Below are 19934 nucleotides of genomic sequence, written 5' to 3' on the forward strand. Positions count from 1 at the left end.
AACAAGAGAAAACTGTGCCTCAAGTAACAACTTCTGAGCATTTTTCTGGCTTTTTGAAATCCGCCTCCAGGTGGATATGACCCAGTAAACAACTGGAATAGGTGTCAGGAACTTGGAATAGAGACTTGGAGTAGAGATGGAAACAGAACTTTGAAGGCCATCATTATCTATGCTATAATGTCGCCAATAGATGGGGATGAGGCCTCCTTGGTAGAAGACGTGGAGAGAGGAAAAGAGAGAGGGCAGAACCGTGATGGAAGCCCAGCATTCCTGCGGAGCTCTGGTGCCATAAAAACAGAATGACCAAATGACACATACGGTGATGAAAACAAAGCAAGCATGTCTGTGCGTGGCATGCCTCACCCACAGATACAGCTGTGGGGCCGTATTACCATCATTTTGGGATTTAGCCATGCAAAGGGGCTTATGATAATCTGTATAATTCATAAGAATTAATTTACTAAAACATGAAATGAGAATTGTGACTTTGAAAGGGTTAGGTGCAGTTCACAGGGCAGTGGTGGAATTGAAAGGACCAGTCAGTGATGTTACAGAATCCATTGATCTAGCCCCAGCCGTGGTATTAACTCCCCTTATGAGCTTAAGTCCCCAGGCCTCTGGATCGAGCATCCCTGGGCTTTAGTTCCCTTATCTTTAAAATGAAAAAAGAATATTACAGCAGTGATTCCAAGGGGGCAGAAACAGGTTGCATATCAGAATTGGGGTTGGTCCCCTAAAGGACCGTGTATCTTATGTGATCTTTTTTTCAAAAAAAAAAAAGTTTTATTGAAGTATAGCTGATTTAGAAGATTGTGATAATTTATGCTGTACAACAAAGTGATTCAGTTAAATATACACACACACACACACATCCATTCTCTTTCAGATTCCTCTCCCATATACACCACCACAGAATATTGAGTAGAGCTCCCTTGGCGGTCATTCCACATACCACAGTTTGCACACGCCAACCTCAAACTCCCAATCTATGTCTCACCCTGTCCCCTTTGGTAACCCTAAGTTTGTTTTCAAAGTCTGTGAGTCTGTTTCTATTCTACAAATACCTTCATTTGTATCCTTTTTAAATTTTATCTTTGCTTTTTAGGGCGGCAGCCTTGGCATATGGAGATTCCCAGGCTAGGGGTCAAATCAGAGCTATAGTTGCCTGCCTACACCACAGCCACCGCAACGCTGGATCTGAGCCGTGTCTGCAACCTACATCACAGCTCACTGCAACACCGGGTCCTTAACCCACTGAGTGAGGCCAGGGATCCAACCTGCAACCTCATGGTCCCGACCTGCAGCCTCAGGGTTCCTAGTTAGATCCCTTTCTATATCGCCACAGCGGGAACTCCTGTATCCTTTTTTTTAGATCCCACATATAAGTGATGTCATATGATGTTTATCTAAGGTGCTCTTGTAATGGGAGGTGGGGGAGGGGGAGAGGGAGGGCACAAATCTCTTATCGCGCGGGGCTGGATGTTATCCAGCACGGCTGTTATCGCGAGACCACTAGCGCACGACCATTTAGCGCGTGACTCTTATAGCGCTGCTTTAGTATCAGAGGGGAGGGATCTTTTCTTGGGCTACTGTGAGTTTTGCAGGGGTCCTCGTGTTAGACGGTGGTGAGAAGTGGTTCTGTGCCTTCTCCACAGCGCCCTGCAGGCCCTCTGGCCTCGGTTGGCAGGTGAGCTGAGGAACTGGAGGCAGAGGGCTGTGTCCTGCAGGGCTCCAGATTGTTCGCCGTTGCCGCTGGCTGAGCCCAGGCCCCACCTCCGTGGCCGAAGGGCTGCTGCAGTGTCTCTGGGTTGCAATCCCCGGAACTGCTGTCCTTTGGGGAGCCTGAGAAGCGTGAGGGCTGGCTGAGTCCTAGGTTCCTTGCTGGGCGGGGTGTGGGGACCTAGCCTGGAGAGTGCCACCCGCTAACATCTGCCTCTTCAGCCAGGCCTGGGCACTGATGGGAGAACCCAGACTGGGTGCTGGAAGAAGGCCCCTGCGCAGGGTGCTGGTCATGCAGGGCCTCCCTCTTCTTAGCCAGGCCTAGACCTTAGAGGGCAAAAGTTGATGCTTGGGACCTTGAACAAGTGAAACGGAGGATGGTGATATTGCTTTACTTATGAGATTTCTTAAGTGTTAAAAGCTGCAGGGAGGCACGGAGGCAGATTTTAATGCTTCTGTTACCTTTCTTGTACATTACATCTTTAGATGAGAAGTTGCAGAACAGAGAGAAACATTTGTTTTGATGGAGGTTTACAGGTACGTGGTGACCTGACCTACGAGATAGCTGCAAGAAGGAAGGATTCAACACCAAGAAGTTCATAACTAACCATGCCCCTCCCTCACCTTTCCTTTAAAAGGACTTTACTGAAAGCCTTGGAGGAGTTTGGGTTTCTTAAAGCGAGAGCCACCTGTCTCCTTGCATGGCCTTACAATAAACCTGTTCCAGCTCCAAACTCAATGTTTTGGTATTGTTTGGCCTCAGTGTGTGTCAGGCACATGGACTTGCATTTGGTAACAGTCTGAGAAAGCATATTGTGTTTTATTGTCCAATTTTATATTTGTAAAGTGAACACAGATCCCACATACTGATTTAGCAGTTGAAACTACCGAATATAAAGCTCAACCAAATCCTCCTGGCAGTGGGGTTAAGGTTAAAAAAGACAGAGAAACCAGGGAATAAATGATTCCAAGTTGTTCATTTCTGCAATTCTTTTCAGGATATCAGTAAGCCAGTGCATGACTGTTGGTCTTGATCACTACAGCTGATTTAGGAGGTGCAGGATAAACAATCCATCTTAAAGACCACCATTTGAAGAAGTAAAGATTTTATGCAAGATGAATCCCAGCAAAATTGTCCGGTGGATGTGATGATGTTACTGGTAAGCTTGGGTGTCTTTAGTCCTTACTAACTGCACCCATTCAGGTATATGGACTTAGCAGAGCATTTGGAGTAAGACTCTGTGATGCACCCCCTCATTGCTGGCTTGCTTACTGCTTCCCAGGGGAATGATCATTTCAAGGCAAGGACCCCTATGGAAATCCCCCTGCCTTCTAGGAGCTTTCAGAAACAGTCAGAAAATAATATACAGGGAACAAAATGTTCCCATGAAATAATTTCTCTTTGTGATGAATGCTTAGATGGAGAAGTACAGGAAACACCTAGAAGAACTTGAGGCAGAAAGGACCCAAGACCAAGGGCATGAAAAACAAAAAACCGACCTCCTGCTCTTTAGTAATTAATGCCTTATTGAAGCATGATGCCACTAATAATAAAAGGCCAATTTAGTTAGTTCTTGCATTTCTGTTTGACTTGTTATTCTGGAGTATGCTTTTTGGAGAGCTAATTGCTGTAGCCATGGAAATAACAATTTTATGTCTTTGTTTTAAAATTTTGTGCTCTGATTGCATGAATTTTTAAGTCAGTTCTCCTTTGCACTAGAATTTTGATAACTCTTGAGTCCCTTTAACAGAAGTCAGTGTGTGTCAGGGGTTGAAGGTAGAAGACAAATCTTTTCCTGCAATGCCAAGGAAAGGATTTGATGTCAGCCCTCAATTTTGGACAGCTATGCTTAAATCCGGGAAGGAAGGGCCCAGCTTAGGGGGAGGTAGAGCTGGGGGAGCAGCCCTCCTAGGAAACTGCAGGGGGAGGTGTTCAGGCAAGTAGAGGACTCCTGCCTCAGCAGCAGAGTGTGATGTAGGTATGCTGTAGACATGGTTTAGAGCTTAGGCTCTAGAGTGAGCCAGAGCTGAGTTAGTGTTCCAGCTCTGTCTTTTTCTAGCCTTATATTCCTAGCCTTATATTCCTTGGGCTCACTTTATGAGCCTCAGCTTCTTTATCCCATGAAATAAAGGATGAAAAGCTCTACCTACTTCATTGAAGCATCATATGAAATAAGTTAATTAAATAAATGAGTTAATGCATGTAATGCTCTTAGCAGTGCCTGGTACAATGAAGAATGCAGTAGATACTATGATGATGATGGTAATGATGATGATGTGAAAGGACCGTTGTCTTTGTTTGAAGGATCTGATGAGTCAGTGAAGCAAATAAGCAGTTGGTACCTAGCAAAGAGGGTGACCATTATATCCCCAGGCTTAGGTGCCTAGGCAAGGTTCACCAGCATCCCCACAGATTGTTCCCATTATCTCAAAGACCAAAGTTTTATGTCCTCTGCCCTGTTGGGTGGGCTAGGGTTGCCCAGTATGTGTCAGGCATGGAGGTTCCTCATGTGTTTATTGAAGAAGGTCTGGTTTCCCTTCACAAGGTACTTCCTAATCCTGGCTGCACATTATAATCCCTGGGACTTTTGCAGTAAACTCACATTTGGACCCCACCTTTTGGACATTCTGCTGTAATTATTCAGGGGGGAAATGCAGGCATTAGTATTTTAAAAGCTCACTGGTAGATGCTAATGTGCATCCCTGCTTGGAAAACTACTGACTAGCAATTCAACAAGTAAACTAAGCATTATTTTAGTGCAATGGAATCAGTAAACATCTAGCGGCAAGATAATTGCTACAACTGTAATTCTTTAATAACCAATTGAAATAACTGGTTTTTCTGTTTGACCACTTGCCTGCATTGACACCTCTCACTCCTCCCTTCTTTCTGAAGCGTTCTCTTCCCTGGATTTCTCTGCTACCTCTATCCTCTTCATCTCCTGCTACCTAGCAGGCTTCCTCATGGTCTTATCAGCAACTCTACATCCATCAAGCACACCTTGAATGTTGACAGTTTCCTGGGGTCCCTCTTTCACATGCTTTTTACTGGTTCATATCCTCTCTGATTTAGCTCCTGCTCTCAGCTTCCAGCGCTACCTATATGTCGTGATTTCTGAACCTGGAATTTAAATTTTCCACCTATCTTGAGATGCAGGTGGGTAAGTTCCAGCCATTGACCAGGATGTTCTGGGCCACACAGACCACAGCTGTGTGGTAGTCTTTCTATTTAACCCCAGTTGCCTCAATGGCAATTCCTAACCTTTACTGCTTTCCTTACATTCGTTTAGTCTCATTTGTCCTTACTGTCAATGGCTCACCTTAGGATCCCTCCTTCCTAATTATAGATTCTAACATGTGAAACTGACCAGTGTTCCCCACTTCCAGGTAACACCAAACTTACCAAATAAAGGCCTATCTTTACTCTGTTTCTCTTCTTCTCAGAGGGAGGGCTGTGCCTTTTGCTTTCCAAGGCCAAGCTCTCTGCTTGGGTTCTGGATCCCATCTTACTGCCTCCTTTCATTTAGTCTTTGAACCAGTACTTATGTACTATGTACTGGCATTGTATTAGATGGGCAGTGGAGTAATATACGAGACAGACTGATTCTCTGCTCATGTGGAGCTCAGCATCTAGCGAAGTAAGGTAGAAAATGTATAGACTAACAAATAGTTATATAATCTATCAGGAGGTGAAAAATGCTAGGAGAAATATAAAGCCGTGTAAGGAGTGAGAGAGTGACAGGGGCTGCTGTTTTCTGTGGTGTGGTCAGAACCCTGAATGAAGGGAGGGACATCTGGGGGTAGCAGCCAGGAGGTACACAGCTGGGAATGACTTGGAGTTGGAGGGACAGCAAGGGGGTCAGTGGAGAGAAGTAGAAGATAAAGTGAAAACTAAAAGAGGCAGCAGGGGCAAGTTTAGGGATGAGCTCTCTGGTCCCTCAGTGTTGAGGTTGGGGGAGGGGGAGGACACGCCAGGAAAGGAGACTGAAAAGGAGCAGCTGGAATCAAGACCAGATGAAGTTTCAGAAGCCAAGGGAGGAAGGTGTCTTCCATAGGAGGGAGTGAGCAATAGTGCTGTTTGCTGCTGCTGGTCAAGTAAGATGAGGTTGGTTTTTTCTTTTTACAGCCACTCCTGTGGCATATGGAAGTTCCCAGGCCAGGTGTCAAATCAGAGCTGGAGCTGACGGCCTACATCACAGACGTGGCAACACCAGATCCAAGCTGCATCTGCCATAGCTTGCCGCAACGCCGGATCCTTAACTCTCTAAGGCCAGGGATCAGACCCACATCCTCGCAGAGACAATATCAGGTCCCTAACCCACTGAGCCACAATGGGAGCTCCAAGATGAGGTTGATTCTTTCTTTTGTTTTTTAAATGATTTTTATTTTTTCCATTATAGTTGGTTTACAGTGTTCTGTCAGTGTTCTACTATACAGCAAAGTGACCCAGTCTCTCACACATACACACACTCACAAACACATACATTCTTTTTCTCATGTTATGAGGTTGATTCTTAAATCAGCCACTGGATGTGGCAATGCAGAGGTCCCTGGTGGCCTTAACAAGAGCAGTTTTGATGAAATGTGGTGGAGAAAAAGCCCTCTTTGGAGAGTATTCAGGGGACTATAAGGCAAGAGGAAGTGGATATAGCAAGTACAGGCCTCTTTGAACCTTTAAATAATCCAAACAAGGCTTGTGTGAAAATGGAGTGAGATAGTGAACATGAGGAACCTAGTGCCAGGTCCTTGATGGGAGGGAGTGCCGCAATTGTTAGTTCTCCAAAAAAAGAGCAAGCTAAGGGTGGGAGGTAGTGATTAGGGGTTGGGGGTGGTTTAATGTGAGCTTCCTTATCCTGAAGTAAATTTGTTTTCTGTCCTCTAAAGAACTTGTTGAAAAGTAATATATGCTCAGTGATTTCCTTTTACCTCTTATTTGTGCCCCCACCCAGTGCATTATGGCTCCCACTCTCATCATTCTACAGGAATTGCCCTCACCAAGGCCATGACTCATATGAGGGGGTATTTGACAATCCTCACCCTAGTTGATGTCTCTCAAAATTTGAGAAGTTGATCACATTTGCCTCTTTGTCCCTTGGCTTCTGGGATACTGTGCACTTTTTTTTTTCTCTTCCCATCTTCTCTGACTCAAGGAAGGTCTAAGACATATGGATTCAAACCATGGCATATGGGTATCCTAGAAAGGCCAAAATTTGTCCTTTCCAAGGTATTTTATTTGAATGTTGACTAGATTTAGTCCCTGATTTTAAATCTTGGCTTTTTCACTCTTCCTATCTGTAAAATGGGGATCTTAATATCTGCATTACTGAGATGTTGGGAGGATTCAGGGATTAGTGCATGTAAAGTGTCTAGACCAGTGCCTGAAGCCAGGTAAGTGTTAGTGATGCTGTTAATGATGATCATGACAATGGTGGTTATGGTGATGGTGATGCTGAGAAGGGGCTGGGCATAACAAGGTAGGTTTGACAGCTTCCAGGTTTCTACACTCCACCCCACACCCCACCCAGTTCAACTTTGACCCTCAACTGGCAAACTCTACTCAACAAAACCAAAACTGCTGTGGTTAAACATGATCTTCCTTAGAAGGCCCGTGGGGTACTCTCTTTTATTTTGCAGCATGTTCTTTAGGGCTCTGACTCTCCTTCCAGGTGGGTTATCTAAGTTTTCCATTTCAATTATATGTATGGTAAACTGCTCTTGAGGAGTTTTGGTGAACACAGGTTTCTCTGGCTTGTTGCATTTGCATTGTTATCTTATTAACCAGTGGTGAATGATGTTGTCCTCAATGACCAACCCCTGACAGTCCTTCTCAATTCTGATGATACCACTGTTTCCTTCAGTGGCTCTTCTTCCCTTAAATGCTTTTCATCTATAAATATTGATGTTTACCAGAATGTTACAGTTGGCTCTCCTCTGCTTATCTAAATTTGAGGTCCTCCACAGTTCAGGTCTGGGCTTCAGGTAGTCCCCGAAATCCTAATTGCATGCAAAATGGGTGCATTTTCTAGGAGACAGCCCGTGCTTTCATCCATATTCTGCAAGGGGGCTCAAGAATGAATAATAAAGCTAATCTGAGTGGTTTACTTATCAACCCATGGGTCACTTGACTGTCTTGCTCCATAGACATAAAGGATTCATTCTCTTCCTTTCCCTGGGATGAGTTACTTTCCAAATCTACCTGAAATGACCCCTCCCCCCACCTTGGGGCAGAGACATGCCAGTACTTCCTGTGTAACCCTTTAAACCTTCTCCTGGCCAGTGGAAGCCAGGGTTTTATATTCACCTAGCCCACATGTGTGATGAATTGTATGCATTTCTGTTTATCTAAGAGGATTATGTGTTACTTGTGTGTGGGGACTGAATTTTATTCATTTTTGTGTTGCCAGTGCCTGGGTCATGGTAGCTGCTCTGTAAATACTGGTTGGAAGCCTGACTACGTTTTGTATTCCTCAGTTAACTACAAATACAAGAAATAGGAATATAGCCAGATCATGATGCATTTATAAGTATTTAGCTTATTACCAGAGTAGATATGAATATGTATATCAAAAATGGCCTATTAAGACAGAAACTCCTGAGGGAAATATAGAAATAACACACTATTTCTTTCACTGAAAAAATACAAAATTTGGTTTTCCTACTATTATTAGACTCCAATAAATATTCATCCTTTATCCCTCCAGGGGGGTCCCAAGCTTCCTGCAAGTGAAATGAGCAATAAATGTGCCCAGTAAATCACTCTGATGGTTTTTACCCTCTAGCCAGAATGGAGATCTTAGTCAGTTTGCTTCTTCCAACAGCCTGAAAATTCAAGTAACATTAGATTTTTTTTTTAATCCCCAAGACTAGAGGAGGCAAGTACAATTGTTCATGTATCACCAGACTGTTAGGTTTGCCAAGGGAGGAACGCGCAAGGCCTAGTTGGTAAAGCAAAAGATGATTTATGAAGGCAGAGGGGCACGGGCTGAGCTCAAGATGGTGCCAGCACTGACTGTGAGGAGGTGCTAAGCTTATAAAGGATCTGTGGCAGGAATCTGTGGCTGGAGTTCATGGCAGAAACGTGTGGCAGGAACGAAGAAGGAGGAGGGGAAGGCCAAGGGAGGGGTAGGTGGTCGAGTCCTGTGACAGAGGGAAGTTTATCCTTGTAGGAGGTTAATCTATGCTCCACACTCCAGGAAAGGGTGTAGATCTTGTGCTGGGCTGTACCCATGTCCTGTAGCAGGTCTTCAAGGTGAACAGCCACATTTGGGGGATGGAGGTGGGGGTCCGTCTCCATCCTCCTGGGAACCTATCACAGACTTCCCATGAAGAAGGTAATAGCCTGCTCTTGGGAACAGAAATTTACACGAAACCCCCCAAAGTTCAAAGTCCCAGAGCTTTCTAACAATACTCACTCCTTGTACCAACTAAATTGCAAATCTCTGCAAGGTAGCAGCTGGGCCTGCTTCACTCACCCTGAGAGGTCCTGGTTCCCATGATAGTACCTCCAGTACAGAGAGGCATCAATCTCAATGACCAGAGTGCTCTGCCTGTAAAGCCCAGTGTGAATGGGATTACCCACAGAGGTTCCATTCCTCCAATTACGTCTCCCTGTTTCCCTGCCCCTGACATCAGCCATGACCCCACTCTACCCTGGCCCCTGGAGAGCTGGGTTAGGGAAGTTTCTGGGCTTGGTACAAATCCATTACAGCCAGACAAACAATGCAAACAATACCCTACTACTGGGGTGTGGAGGACAGAGCAATTGAGAATGTCAGTGGCGACAAATCATGCTACAAACATGAGGATTGGGCCCTGCATGTCCTTTTCTTTGAGGACAGTTGACTGTTCTAATTCAGACCTAGAAACAGGCAGGTTACCAAAATAAGTTGGGGATGACCTAACGGGAGGCTGACCTTGACAGCTAAGCATAGAGTTACTTGAGTGCATCCTTCTTTTTTAGGTAAATTAACATAAGTGGAGTTAGGATTTCAACTAAAAAAATCAGAGAGATGAAGCAATCTACAACATTATACAACTTGTGCATGACCGTTAGTAGCTGTCGGGTACAGAACATCTGCAAAAGAAGAAAGTGAAGGCGTTTGAGTAAAGTGGCAGTAAATCTGCCACTTAGGCATATTGTTTGTTAATAAGATATGTTGGTGTGATTTGGTTAACTCCCTCCTCCCCCACCACTTTATTTTTTAATTTAAATCAATTTCTCAGAGCTAAAAGGCACCCAGCTTAGCAAAAACAGTAGGAAATTGCTCTAGAGAGGTATACTTCTTCATCTTAGGGAATGTGTTTTAAAGAAGTAAATAGGCCATATCGTTCTTCCCTTCCGTAGCAAAGGATACAGTGGGCACAGGAGTGCTGAGGCAGACCCGAGGTCACCTTGCCTGGGGGCAAGTTTGAAAGTTCAGACAAAAACCTATAAATTGAAGTCATAAGCTGTGAGCTTGAAACATTCTAAACAGTTTGCACAAGGGCAGTTTGCTGCTGGCACTCAAAGCAGTCAGTCCCAATCTGGGGGTCAAGGGACTTGCCTGGTTTTACTGATGGAGAAAGTGAGCCCAGGGTTTAAATGCACACTCAGAGTGCTGCTCTCGCACTGATGGAGAGTCTCTCCTAGGGTAGCGGGGAAGGCAGACAAGCCTCTTCCCAGCAAAGACTCTAGTGTATACCCAAATAGTTTATCTGAAGAAATGAAAGCCCCCCCTAACAATCCAGAAATAAAAGATCTGGAATGTAGGTAGGAATCAAGATGACTGGCAAGCAACCTGGGACTTCTCTAAATGAGCTTTGCACAGCCATCTCAATCTATGTAAATCTCCTGTTATATAAACCCACTCACTTGATTGGCAGAAACAGGGCAAGGCCAGATGTTAGGGGATAGAGTTCTCATCAAACCAGCTGCCTAGCTTTGAATATATCAGTAGAGTCTAAGACAAAGCTAAGTAAAACAAAAACAAACTCCCCCAAAACCTTAAACCCAAAATCAAGCAGCAAAAACCAACCAAGCATATGAAACAACTGAGAATAATTTCTAAAGCAATTAACTGGTCCATCAGTCCTGCTGTCCCTGGCTTAGAATTCTGAGAGCTTAAAAAAATTGTGCTGAACAAGGAGGTACCATTGCTTAATCAGGTCTTACCAAATTTTTTGCCTGATTTAACTTTTTTTTCTACCTCACCGCCCCTTGGCAGTGACATCGTGGGCTTTCCTCAGCTTTCCAGTGCCAGCATGCCAAATCAGGTAGTGGACTTCTTGAACAGGCTGTACATCACCTGTGATGAAATTATAGGTCATTTTTATGTCTACAAAAATGGAGACAGTCAGAAATGCATGTGAGTGGATATGGATGAACAGTCCCTAAGACATGGAATGATATTGCATTGCTTGGGGAACAAAACTAGGAATGAATGGAAGCAAATAATTTATATAAAATTTCTAACTCTCCTAAATCATAAGCTCTCAGGAAGCACATTTTTCTTAGTAGCCTTCACTTGCTCATGGCTTTCCTCATAGTGAGATCCCAGAAAATGTCTATTGATTTAATTTGAGAACCATTTTTATTCCATAATAAGGGAAAAAACTGGTTTTATGCTTTTATTTTTGTGGTCAGACTCTTGGACACTTAGCTCAGTGAGCTCTCACTGCCCATGTATTCTCATTGCTCTTTTCCCTTTCCTCATGTGGGGGAAGGTTATGAATCTTGAAAGATGAGGTGGCAAATATGGACCAATAATTAGATAAAATATTATCAATAGTGATTATAATTTTGAACTTCAACTTTAATTGCACAAATTGAGAAGGAAACAATGAAATGTTTCATTAGCCATTGGGAAAACTGAAGATAGATTTAGAAAATATTAAAATTCATCTACTCAATGCATAATTATTGAGAATCCAGTACGTGCCAGCACTGTGTTAGGACTGGAACGCTGGAGGTGATAAGGCTGAAAGGGAGAGACAGGATCTCTACTTGCAGGGAACTTAGGATCTAGTGATAAATGGAAGGACTAGACCAATAACCACGTTAAGAGGAAATAATGCTTCTCCTGTTTCTCCTTCATTACCTGACCTTGCTCGTGCAGGTCATCGCATGCTTCGCTGCAACTGTGTGATTCCTTTCCTTTATGTTCATTACTGAAAAATACTGCATCAGGAGGTTAACGCTGATCAAACCGTGTGTGCTTATAATCCGTGGGTTTCCATTCATTACTGGAAAACACTGAATTATGAAATTAAAGTTGCCGTCATACACCACCAGTGAATTGACCACATTTGCTTTGCATTCCACTTTTTTTTTTTTTTTTTTTTGCTATTTCTTGGGCCGCTCCCGCGGGATATGGAAATTCCCAGGCTAGGGGTCCAATCGGAGCTGTAGCCGCCGGCCTACACCAGAGCTACAGCAACACGGGATCCGAGCCGCGTCTGCAACCTACACCACAGCTCACGGCAACGCCGGATCGTTAACCCACTGAGCAAGAGCAGGGACCGAATCCGCAACCTCATGGTTCCTAGTCGGATTCGTTAACCACTGCGCCACGACAGGAACTCCTGCATTCCACTTTTTAGTCTCTGTTTGGGCTTTTCTTCCCTGTGCCTCTATTTCAGAATCAGTGAACAGGTGTTTAGACCCAAATATGTTGATTTTTAATTGATCTCAGTTAATGGGTAAATACAGGACACTAGATACATAGTAAGCAGGGATGCTTATTTTCCATAATCCCTGGATTTTAAAGGCTTTTCCTTCATTCACCAGGAGTAAGCTCTTATACAGCAATGTGGATGAAGTCATAATACTGTCACTGATGGCCACTGTAGGAAAAAAAAAAAAAGAAAGGAAAACTGAAATAATTCTCTGGCTAAATTTGAAGTAAATTTTACTTGGAGTTGACAAAAAATGGATTAAATATTTAGGCCTCTAGGACTTGATTGTAACTAAGGTTCTGGATTGTTATACTTCAGGGAAGTGCTGATTCATTTGTGTTTTAGTCAAGGTCTAGTGTGATGCTGAATCTTCATTTTAGAATATTATCTGTTTTGTTGTTGCACAATTTGGTTATATGTCAATGTGGACTTGTATGTTTGTTGTACGTTTTGCTACAGCACTGGACAGCAGTAAATGCCACACAATAGAATGCACATGGTACATCTGCATAAGGGTAGCTAAAAATGTTAGTTTCTCTTATATTTTTGTTAATTAGGATTGATAAATTATTCATTTACATTTGGGTTTGGCCAATGGAATTATTTGCAATGGGAGTTTCAGGGCTAACAATTTGGCATTATAGCATGTTATAGCTGGAATACTCACAATAAAACCATCATGTATTGAATGCTTAGCCATATGCCAGGTATTGCACCAGTGGCTTCACATGGATTATTCCATTATGGTAAATATCCCCGCAAGATCCCTATGACCTAGATGCTGTAATCACCATTTCCAAGATGAGAATGTCGAGGCTTAGTTATTTGCCCAAGGCCACATAGTAAATGCAGAACCAGGACCCAAACCTATCTGATAACAAGAGTCCATGCTACTGGCTGCTCATTCTGCTGCTTCTCAGAGCTGGCAGAGCATTTAGGGATTAGTCTAACTGAAAAACTGGAGGCCCAGAGAAAGTTCAGTGACTTAGCCCAGCTCCCTTTGTTAGTAGCAGATTTGGACTTGGGCTCATGTCCTTTCTGCTCATGGTGAAATAGAAGAATTGGGCCTTAGGGGCATCCACATCTCCTTTATCAATGTGCTAAACCCTGGAGTCATCCTTTACTCTTCCTGACCTTCTTCTCTTACATCCTGTTGGCCCACAAATATTGTTGATGCTTTTACCACAGCATCCTACATGTGGTTAAGCTCATGTGATAGAATGGTTATGAGCCAGGCTCCGCTGTCAGATTCCAGTTGGGTTCAAGTCTCAGCTCAGCCTGCTGGGTGATTTGGGGCAAATTCATCTCTCTGTGCTTCCATGTTTTTCATCTGTATAATGGTAATAACTTGGCTCACCTTATAAGGTTGTTTTGAGGATTAAAAGCATATGGAGAGAAGCCAGGCCCTGCCTCAGCCAGCACAAGAAGCTTAGCTCTAGTCCCTAAATCTTTCTCATTAAAAACAAAATATCTTTGTGTGTTGAACAAAGGGATTTCAAATGATTGATTGGAACTGTTTAGTTCTAAAGTGTAGGATATTCTTTCAGCCTGTCAGCCCTCTTTTTTATGCCATTCTGATTCCTGATGTTTGCATATTTTCCAAGTATGTGTGTGTGTGACCAAATGAAAATAAATCAGGGACTATGAACATTTAAAATAGTTATAAAACAAAGAAGTACACACATACATACATATGTATACACAAAGTGTATGGAGTACTTATAGATGCCTGGTGTAGCATAGGTCCTCCTAAACAGTCTTCACTAGACAGCCTTACTTCCCATGGCTCTTCTATAGGATATCACTTGCTAAATAAGGCAATATCCAAACCATCCCATGCAATGTTTTTGTTACCCGTAGTATTTTTTCTTTTACTTCTAGGATTTGAGGCTCAGCTCAAGTCTCATTTGCCCCCTAAAAAGTTTTATTTGTTTGTCCCAAGCTTTTCTAATCACCTACTTATCTAACTAGTTGAATATGTGCCTTCTGTGACCCTGTGGCCTCTATTTATATACTTCCTCAAGCCTTATATCTCTCTGTTGCCTAAGTGTCCACCACAAAGTATTGCTCAGAAAATCCTTATTAATGATGATAATTTTACGAGTGTCTAAAGAATTCAAACAAGCTATGTTGAAATGATTTGTTTCCCTTTGATTGTAAATCAAGCACCTTTGTTAGCTCTATTTTTTTTCCCTTTTTTTCTTTTTTTAAAAAAATTTTTATTTTCCCACTGTACAGCAAGGGGATCAAGTTACCCTTACATGTATACATTACAATTACATTTTTTCCCCCACCCTTTCTTCTGTTGCAACATGAGTATCTAGACAAAGTTCTCAATGCTATTCAGCAGGATCTCTTTGTAAATCTATTCTAAGTTGTGTCTGATAAGCCCAAGCTCCCGATCCCTCCCACTCCCTCCCCCTCCCATCAGGCAGCCACAAGTCTTTTCTCCAAGTCCATGATTCTCTTTTCTGAGGAGATGTTCATTTGTGCTGGATATTAGATTCCAGTTATAAGTGATATCATATGGTATTTGTCTTTGTCTTTCTGGCTCATTTCACTCAGGATGAGATTCTCTAGCTCCATCCATGTTGCTGCAAATGGCATTATGTCATTCTTTTTTATGGCTGAGTAGTATTCCATTGTGTATATATACCACCTCTTCCGAATCCAATCCTCTGTCAATGGACATTTGGGTTGTCTCCATGTCCTGGCTATTGTGAATAGTGCTGCAATGAACATGCGGGTGCATGTGTCTCTTTTAAGTAGAGCTTTGTCCGGATAGATGCCCAAGAGTGGGATTGCGGGGTCATATGGAAGTTCTATGTATAGATTTCTAAGGTATCTCCAAACTGTTCTCCATAGTGGCTGTACCAGTTTCCATTCCCACCAACAGTGCAGGAGGGTTCCCTTTTCTCCACAGCCCCTCCAGCACTTGTTATTTGTGGATTTATTAATGATGGCCATTCTGACTGGTGTGAGGTGGTATCTCATGGTAGTTTTGATTCGCACTTCTCTTATAATCAGCGATGTTGAGCATTTTTTCATGTGCCTTTTGGCCATCTGTATATCTTCTTTGGAGAAATGTCTATTCAGGTCTTTTGCCCATTTTTCCATTGATTGATTGGTTTTTTTGCTGTTGAGTTGTATAAGTTGCTTATATATTCTAGAGATTAAGCCCTTGTCAGTTGCATCATTTGAAACTATTTTCTCCCATTCTGAAAGTTGTCTTTTTGTTTTCTTTTTGGTTTCCTTTGCTGTGCAAAAGCTTTTCAGTTTGATGAGGTCCCATGGGTTTATTTTTGCTCTAATTTCTATTGCTTTGGGAGACTGACCTGAGAAAATATTCATGATGTTGATGTCAGAGAGTGTTTTGCCTATGTTTTCTTCTAGGAGTTTGATGGTGTCCTGTCGTAAATTTAAGTCTTTCAGCCATTTGGAGTTTATTTTTGTGCATGGTGTGAGGGTGTGTTCTAGTTTCATTGCTTTGCATGTTGCTGTCCAGGTTTCCCAGCAATGCTTGCTGAATAGACTTTCTTTTTCCCATTTTATGTTCTTGCCTCCCTTGTCAAAGCTTAATTGACCATAGGTGTCAGGGTTTATTTCCAGGTTCCCTATTCTGTTCCATTGGTCTGTCTGCCTGTTTTGATACCAGTACCACACTGTTTTGATGACTGTGGCTTTGTAGTATTTCTTGAAGTCTGGGAGAGTGATGCCTCCTGCTTGGTTTTTGTTTCTCAGGATTGCTTTGGTGATTCTGGGTCTTTTGTTGTTCCATATAAATGTTTGGATTGTTTATTCTAGTTCTGTGAAAAATGTCATGGGTAATTTGATATGGATTGCATTGAATCTGTAGATTGCTTTGGGTAGTATGGCCATTTTCACAATATTGATTTTTCCAGTCCAGGAACATGGAATATCTTTCCATTTCTTTACATCTTCTTTGATTTCTTTGATTAAAGTTTTATAGTTCTCGGCATATAGGTCCTTTACCTCTTTGGTCAGGTGTATTCCGAGGTATTTGATTTTTTGAGGTATAATTTTAAAAGGTATCGTATTTTTGTATTCCTTTTCTAATATTTCATTGCTGGTATACAGAAATGCAACTGACTTCTGAATGTTAATCTTATATCCTGCTACTTTGCTGAATGGATTAATCAATCAGTTCAAGGAGTTTTGGGGTTGAGTCCTTAGGGTTTTCTATGTATAGTATCATGTCATCTGCATACAGTGATAGTTTGATCTCTTCTCTTCCTATATGGATGCCTTTTATTTCTTTTGTTTGTCTAATTGCTGTGGCTAGGACTTCCAAAACTATGTTGAAGAGCAGTGGTGAGAGTGGGCATCCCTGTCTTGTTCCAGATTTGAGTGAGAAGGCTTTCAGTTTTTCCCCATTGAGTACGATATTTGCTGTGGGTTTATGATAAATGGCTTTGATTATATTCAGGAATGTTCTCTCTATACCCACTTTGGCGAGGGTCTTGATCATGAATGAATGGATGTTGGACTTTGTCAGATGCTTTTTCTGCGTCTATTGAGATGATCATATGATTTTTGACTTTTTTTTTGTTAATGTGGTGTATGACGTTGATTGATTTGCGTATGTTGAACCATCCTTGTGAACCTGGGATGAACCCAACCTGGTCATGGTGTATAATTTTTTTGGTATGTTGTTGGATTCGGTTGGCTAAGATTTTGTTGAGAATTTTTGCATCTATATTCATCAATGATATTGGGCGATAGTTTTCTTTTTTGGTGGTATCTCTTTCTGGTTTTGGAATGAGGGTGATGGTGGCATCATAGAATGTCTTTGAGAGTATTCCTTCTTCTTCAACCTTTTGAAAGAGTTTAAGGAGGATGGGCACCAATTCCTCTTTATATGTTTGATAGAATTCACCTGTTAGCTCTATTTACTCTTTTGAATTACTTGGGCTCTAATTTATATAAGTTGCTACCTGAGTCATTAGATCCCCAAGACAATCACATTCAAACTGAGCTTCAGAATGTTTGCAAGTGAAAAGAGATAGTGAATTGACATCTGTGCACCTTAATATTTTCCCCAAAACACAATGAGCCAAGTGAGCCAAAATGTTTCCCAGAAACCAGAACTTTGTATTGGATGGTTTGTGCAGTTAGTATTATTTATTTATTTTTTTTACTGTGAGTCTAGTTCCTGTGGCTCCTGGTGGGTTGCTACCTAGAAGAGATGGGCAAACCCCATCCAGAGAGCTCTTTTGAAAAGTAATTGATGCCTTAAATACCAAAGTTTTAATTTCCTTCCTTCCTTCCTTCTTTCCTTCCTTCCTTCCTTCCTTCTTTCCAGGGCCACACGTGTGGCATATGGAAGTTACCAGGCTAGGGGCTGAATTGGAACCACAGCTACTGACCTACACCACAGCCACAGCAACACCAGATCTGAGACATTTCTGTGACCTACATCACAGCTCACGGCAGCGCTGGATACTTAACCCACTGAGTGAGGCCAGGAATTGAACCCGCAACCTTATGAATCCTAGTCGGGTTTGTTAATCGCTGAGCCACAAAAGGAATTCCCCAAAGCTTTAATTTTAGTATCCTAAGATCCCAGGATTCAGCACTTAGGTGGGAGCATTGTCTGCAATGTAGACAGACGGGTTTTTGTTGCTGCTGGGTAGATAAACAAGTGAAAAATATATTTACCAACATATCTGAATTACTGGCTTCATTCAGATATGGCTTTGATGTGGTTTTTTTGTTTTTTGTTTTTTTTGTGGGGTTTTTTTTTGGGTATTTTTGTCTTTTTAGGGCCACACTCGTGGCATGTGGAGGTTCCCAGGTTTAGAGTCGAATCAGAGCTGTAGCTGCCAGCCTATGCCAGAGCCACAGCAATGTGGGATCTGAGCTGCATCTGCAACCTACACCATAGCTCACAGCAATGCTGGATCCTTAACCCACTGAACAAGGCCAGGGATCAAGCCCGCGTCCTCATGGATGCTAGTCGGGTTCGCTCACCACTGAGCCACGACAGGAACTCCTTGATGTGTATTTTATATCGACTGTGCCTCAACTGTCATGACATTAATGTGTGTGTGTGTCTGTCTGTCTTCCTGCCTGCTGGATGGTGTCTGGGAGCAGCACCTTCAGCATTCAGGCAGGAATGGAGTGGGGGTGCAGAGCAGAGAGTATCTCCCTACCCATTTGAACAACGATGTCAGAAAAGATTGAAATATCATACAGCAGCACCTCTTTGTTTAAAATCCCGATCAGCTGCTATCTCCAGCAGAATGGAGCAAGCATATGTTTAAAATCAGTGTTTTAAGTTCTCATTCTATATTGTATCACTGACCAAAACCATTCAATCACGTTCAGATTCTGCTGACCCTGCTGTGTCAACCTTCTTCCCTTCAGCTTTTCCAGCCTCATCTCATTCAGGAACCTCCAGCATTCTGGATTGCCACTCTGGGGAGCCATTTGCAGATTATACTATTTCAAGGTTCTGAGATTTTGTCAGGTGTCTCTAAAGTAAGTCAGCTTTTTAAAGACAGGTCATTCCTCTTTGAGCCAGGAAATCCATTTTGTTTACATTGAACTAAACACTTGATCTTTATGAGTTTTCCATATTTTTGGAAGCCTCACTGACTCTTCTAAGCTACTGGGCTGCTACCCCATAAGTACCCTTCTCACTGCATAAATTGTCTTGTGGATCAAAGAATTAACATTTGGTATATCATTTCATTATTTCTGGCTACCCTCAATGGCCTTGACTCATAGTCCCTACTCTTGGTGCGAAAGGCACATATGAGAAAATGACTCAAACACGGTTGGTTGCCCCAGACTGTTTGTCTTGTCTGTCTTGAAACTGAGAATGAGAGAATAAGGCTATTTCAGAAAAACAAAGAAAGCAATGCTACTTGAGTGTAAGAAGCATTGACCAATAACTGCCAAGAGGCAATCTGTTCACATTGTCTAAATAACTTAAGCTTGGTGATTTTTGCTCTCAAAGACCCATTCCTGGAAGTTTTTTTGGACGTCATGCCCTACATGAACTTTTTAAAATGCAAGGGAAAGTTTAGGTAAAGATTCAGAGGGCAGGGTTCTGCCAGCGGCTTTAAAAAATCAGTCTGCTTCAGTTCACTCAGGTTTGCCACTGTTTTCAGACATGGTGGTATCTGGGATGCCCAAGGCCCATGGGATCCTCCACTCTTGGGTAAGAGCAAGCACAGCCCTGTACCTGGTGGCCACGTGCAAGACCTGTGAGATTCTACACAAGCCCAGATTCCAGTGGAAAATCTATGCTGGGATCCACTCAGGTGAGGCAAGTCAGGTTAGGCCAGGAGCCTCCCCCCATAGCCCACTATGCATCATTTTTCAGGGGAGACAGTGTGCTCCATCTATGTAGACACAAAAGAGTGATGATTTAAACTCCATGATTGTAATGTTAACTTTTTGCCACACAGTTGCCTTGGAAATGAAAGCAAAGAAAAGAAATGAACATTTATTCGCACCATTTATTACGTGCCAGGTATAATGCCAGGCAGTCATACATATGCTCTCATTTGATCCAAGATTAAAGATTTTTACTA

At 42.5% G+C, this 19934-nt stretch overlaps 1 long non-coding RNA gene across 1 annotated transcript in view; it reads left to right on the plus strand.

The window, feature by feature from the left end:
• Window positions 1–19934, plus strand: part of LOC106505137 — a 29159-nt gene that overhangs the window by 1682 nt on the left and 7543 nt on the right. Inside the window, exons 2-3 of the long non-coding RNA XR_001299249.2 lie at window positions 2718–2879; window positions 18760–19661. This is a non-coding gene — a long non-coding RNA (uncharacterized LOC106505137). The remainder of the gene's footprint in view (window positions 1–2717; window positions 2880–18759; window positions 19662–19934) is intronic.

Source organism: Sus scrofa, chromosome 10, assembly GCF_000003025.6.
Source record: "Sus scrofa isolate TJ Tabasco breed Duroc chromosome 10, Sscrofa11.1, whole genome shotgun sequence".
NCBI lineage: Eukaryota > Metazoa > Chordata > Mammalia > Artiodactyla > Suidae > Sus > Sus scrofa.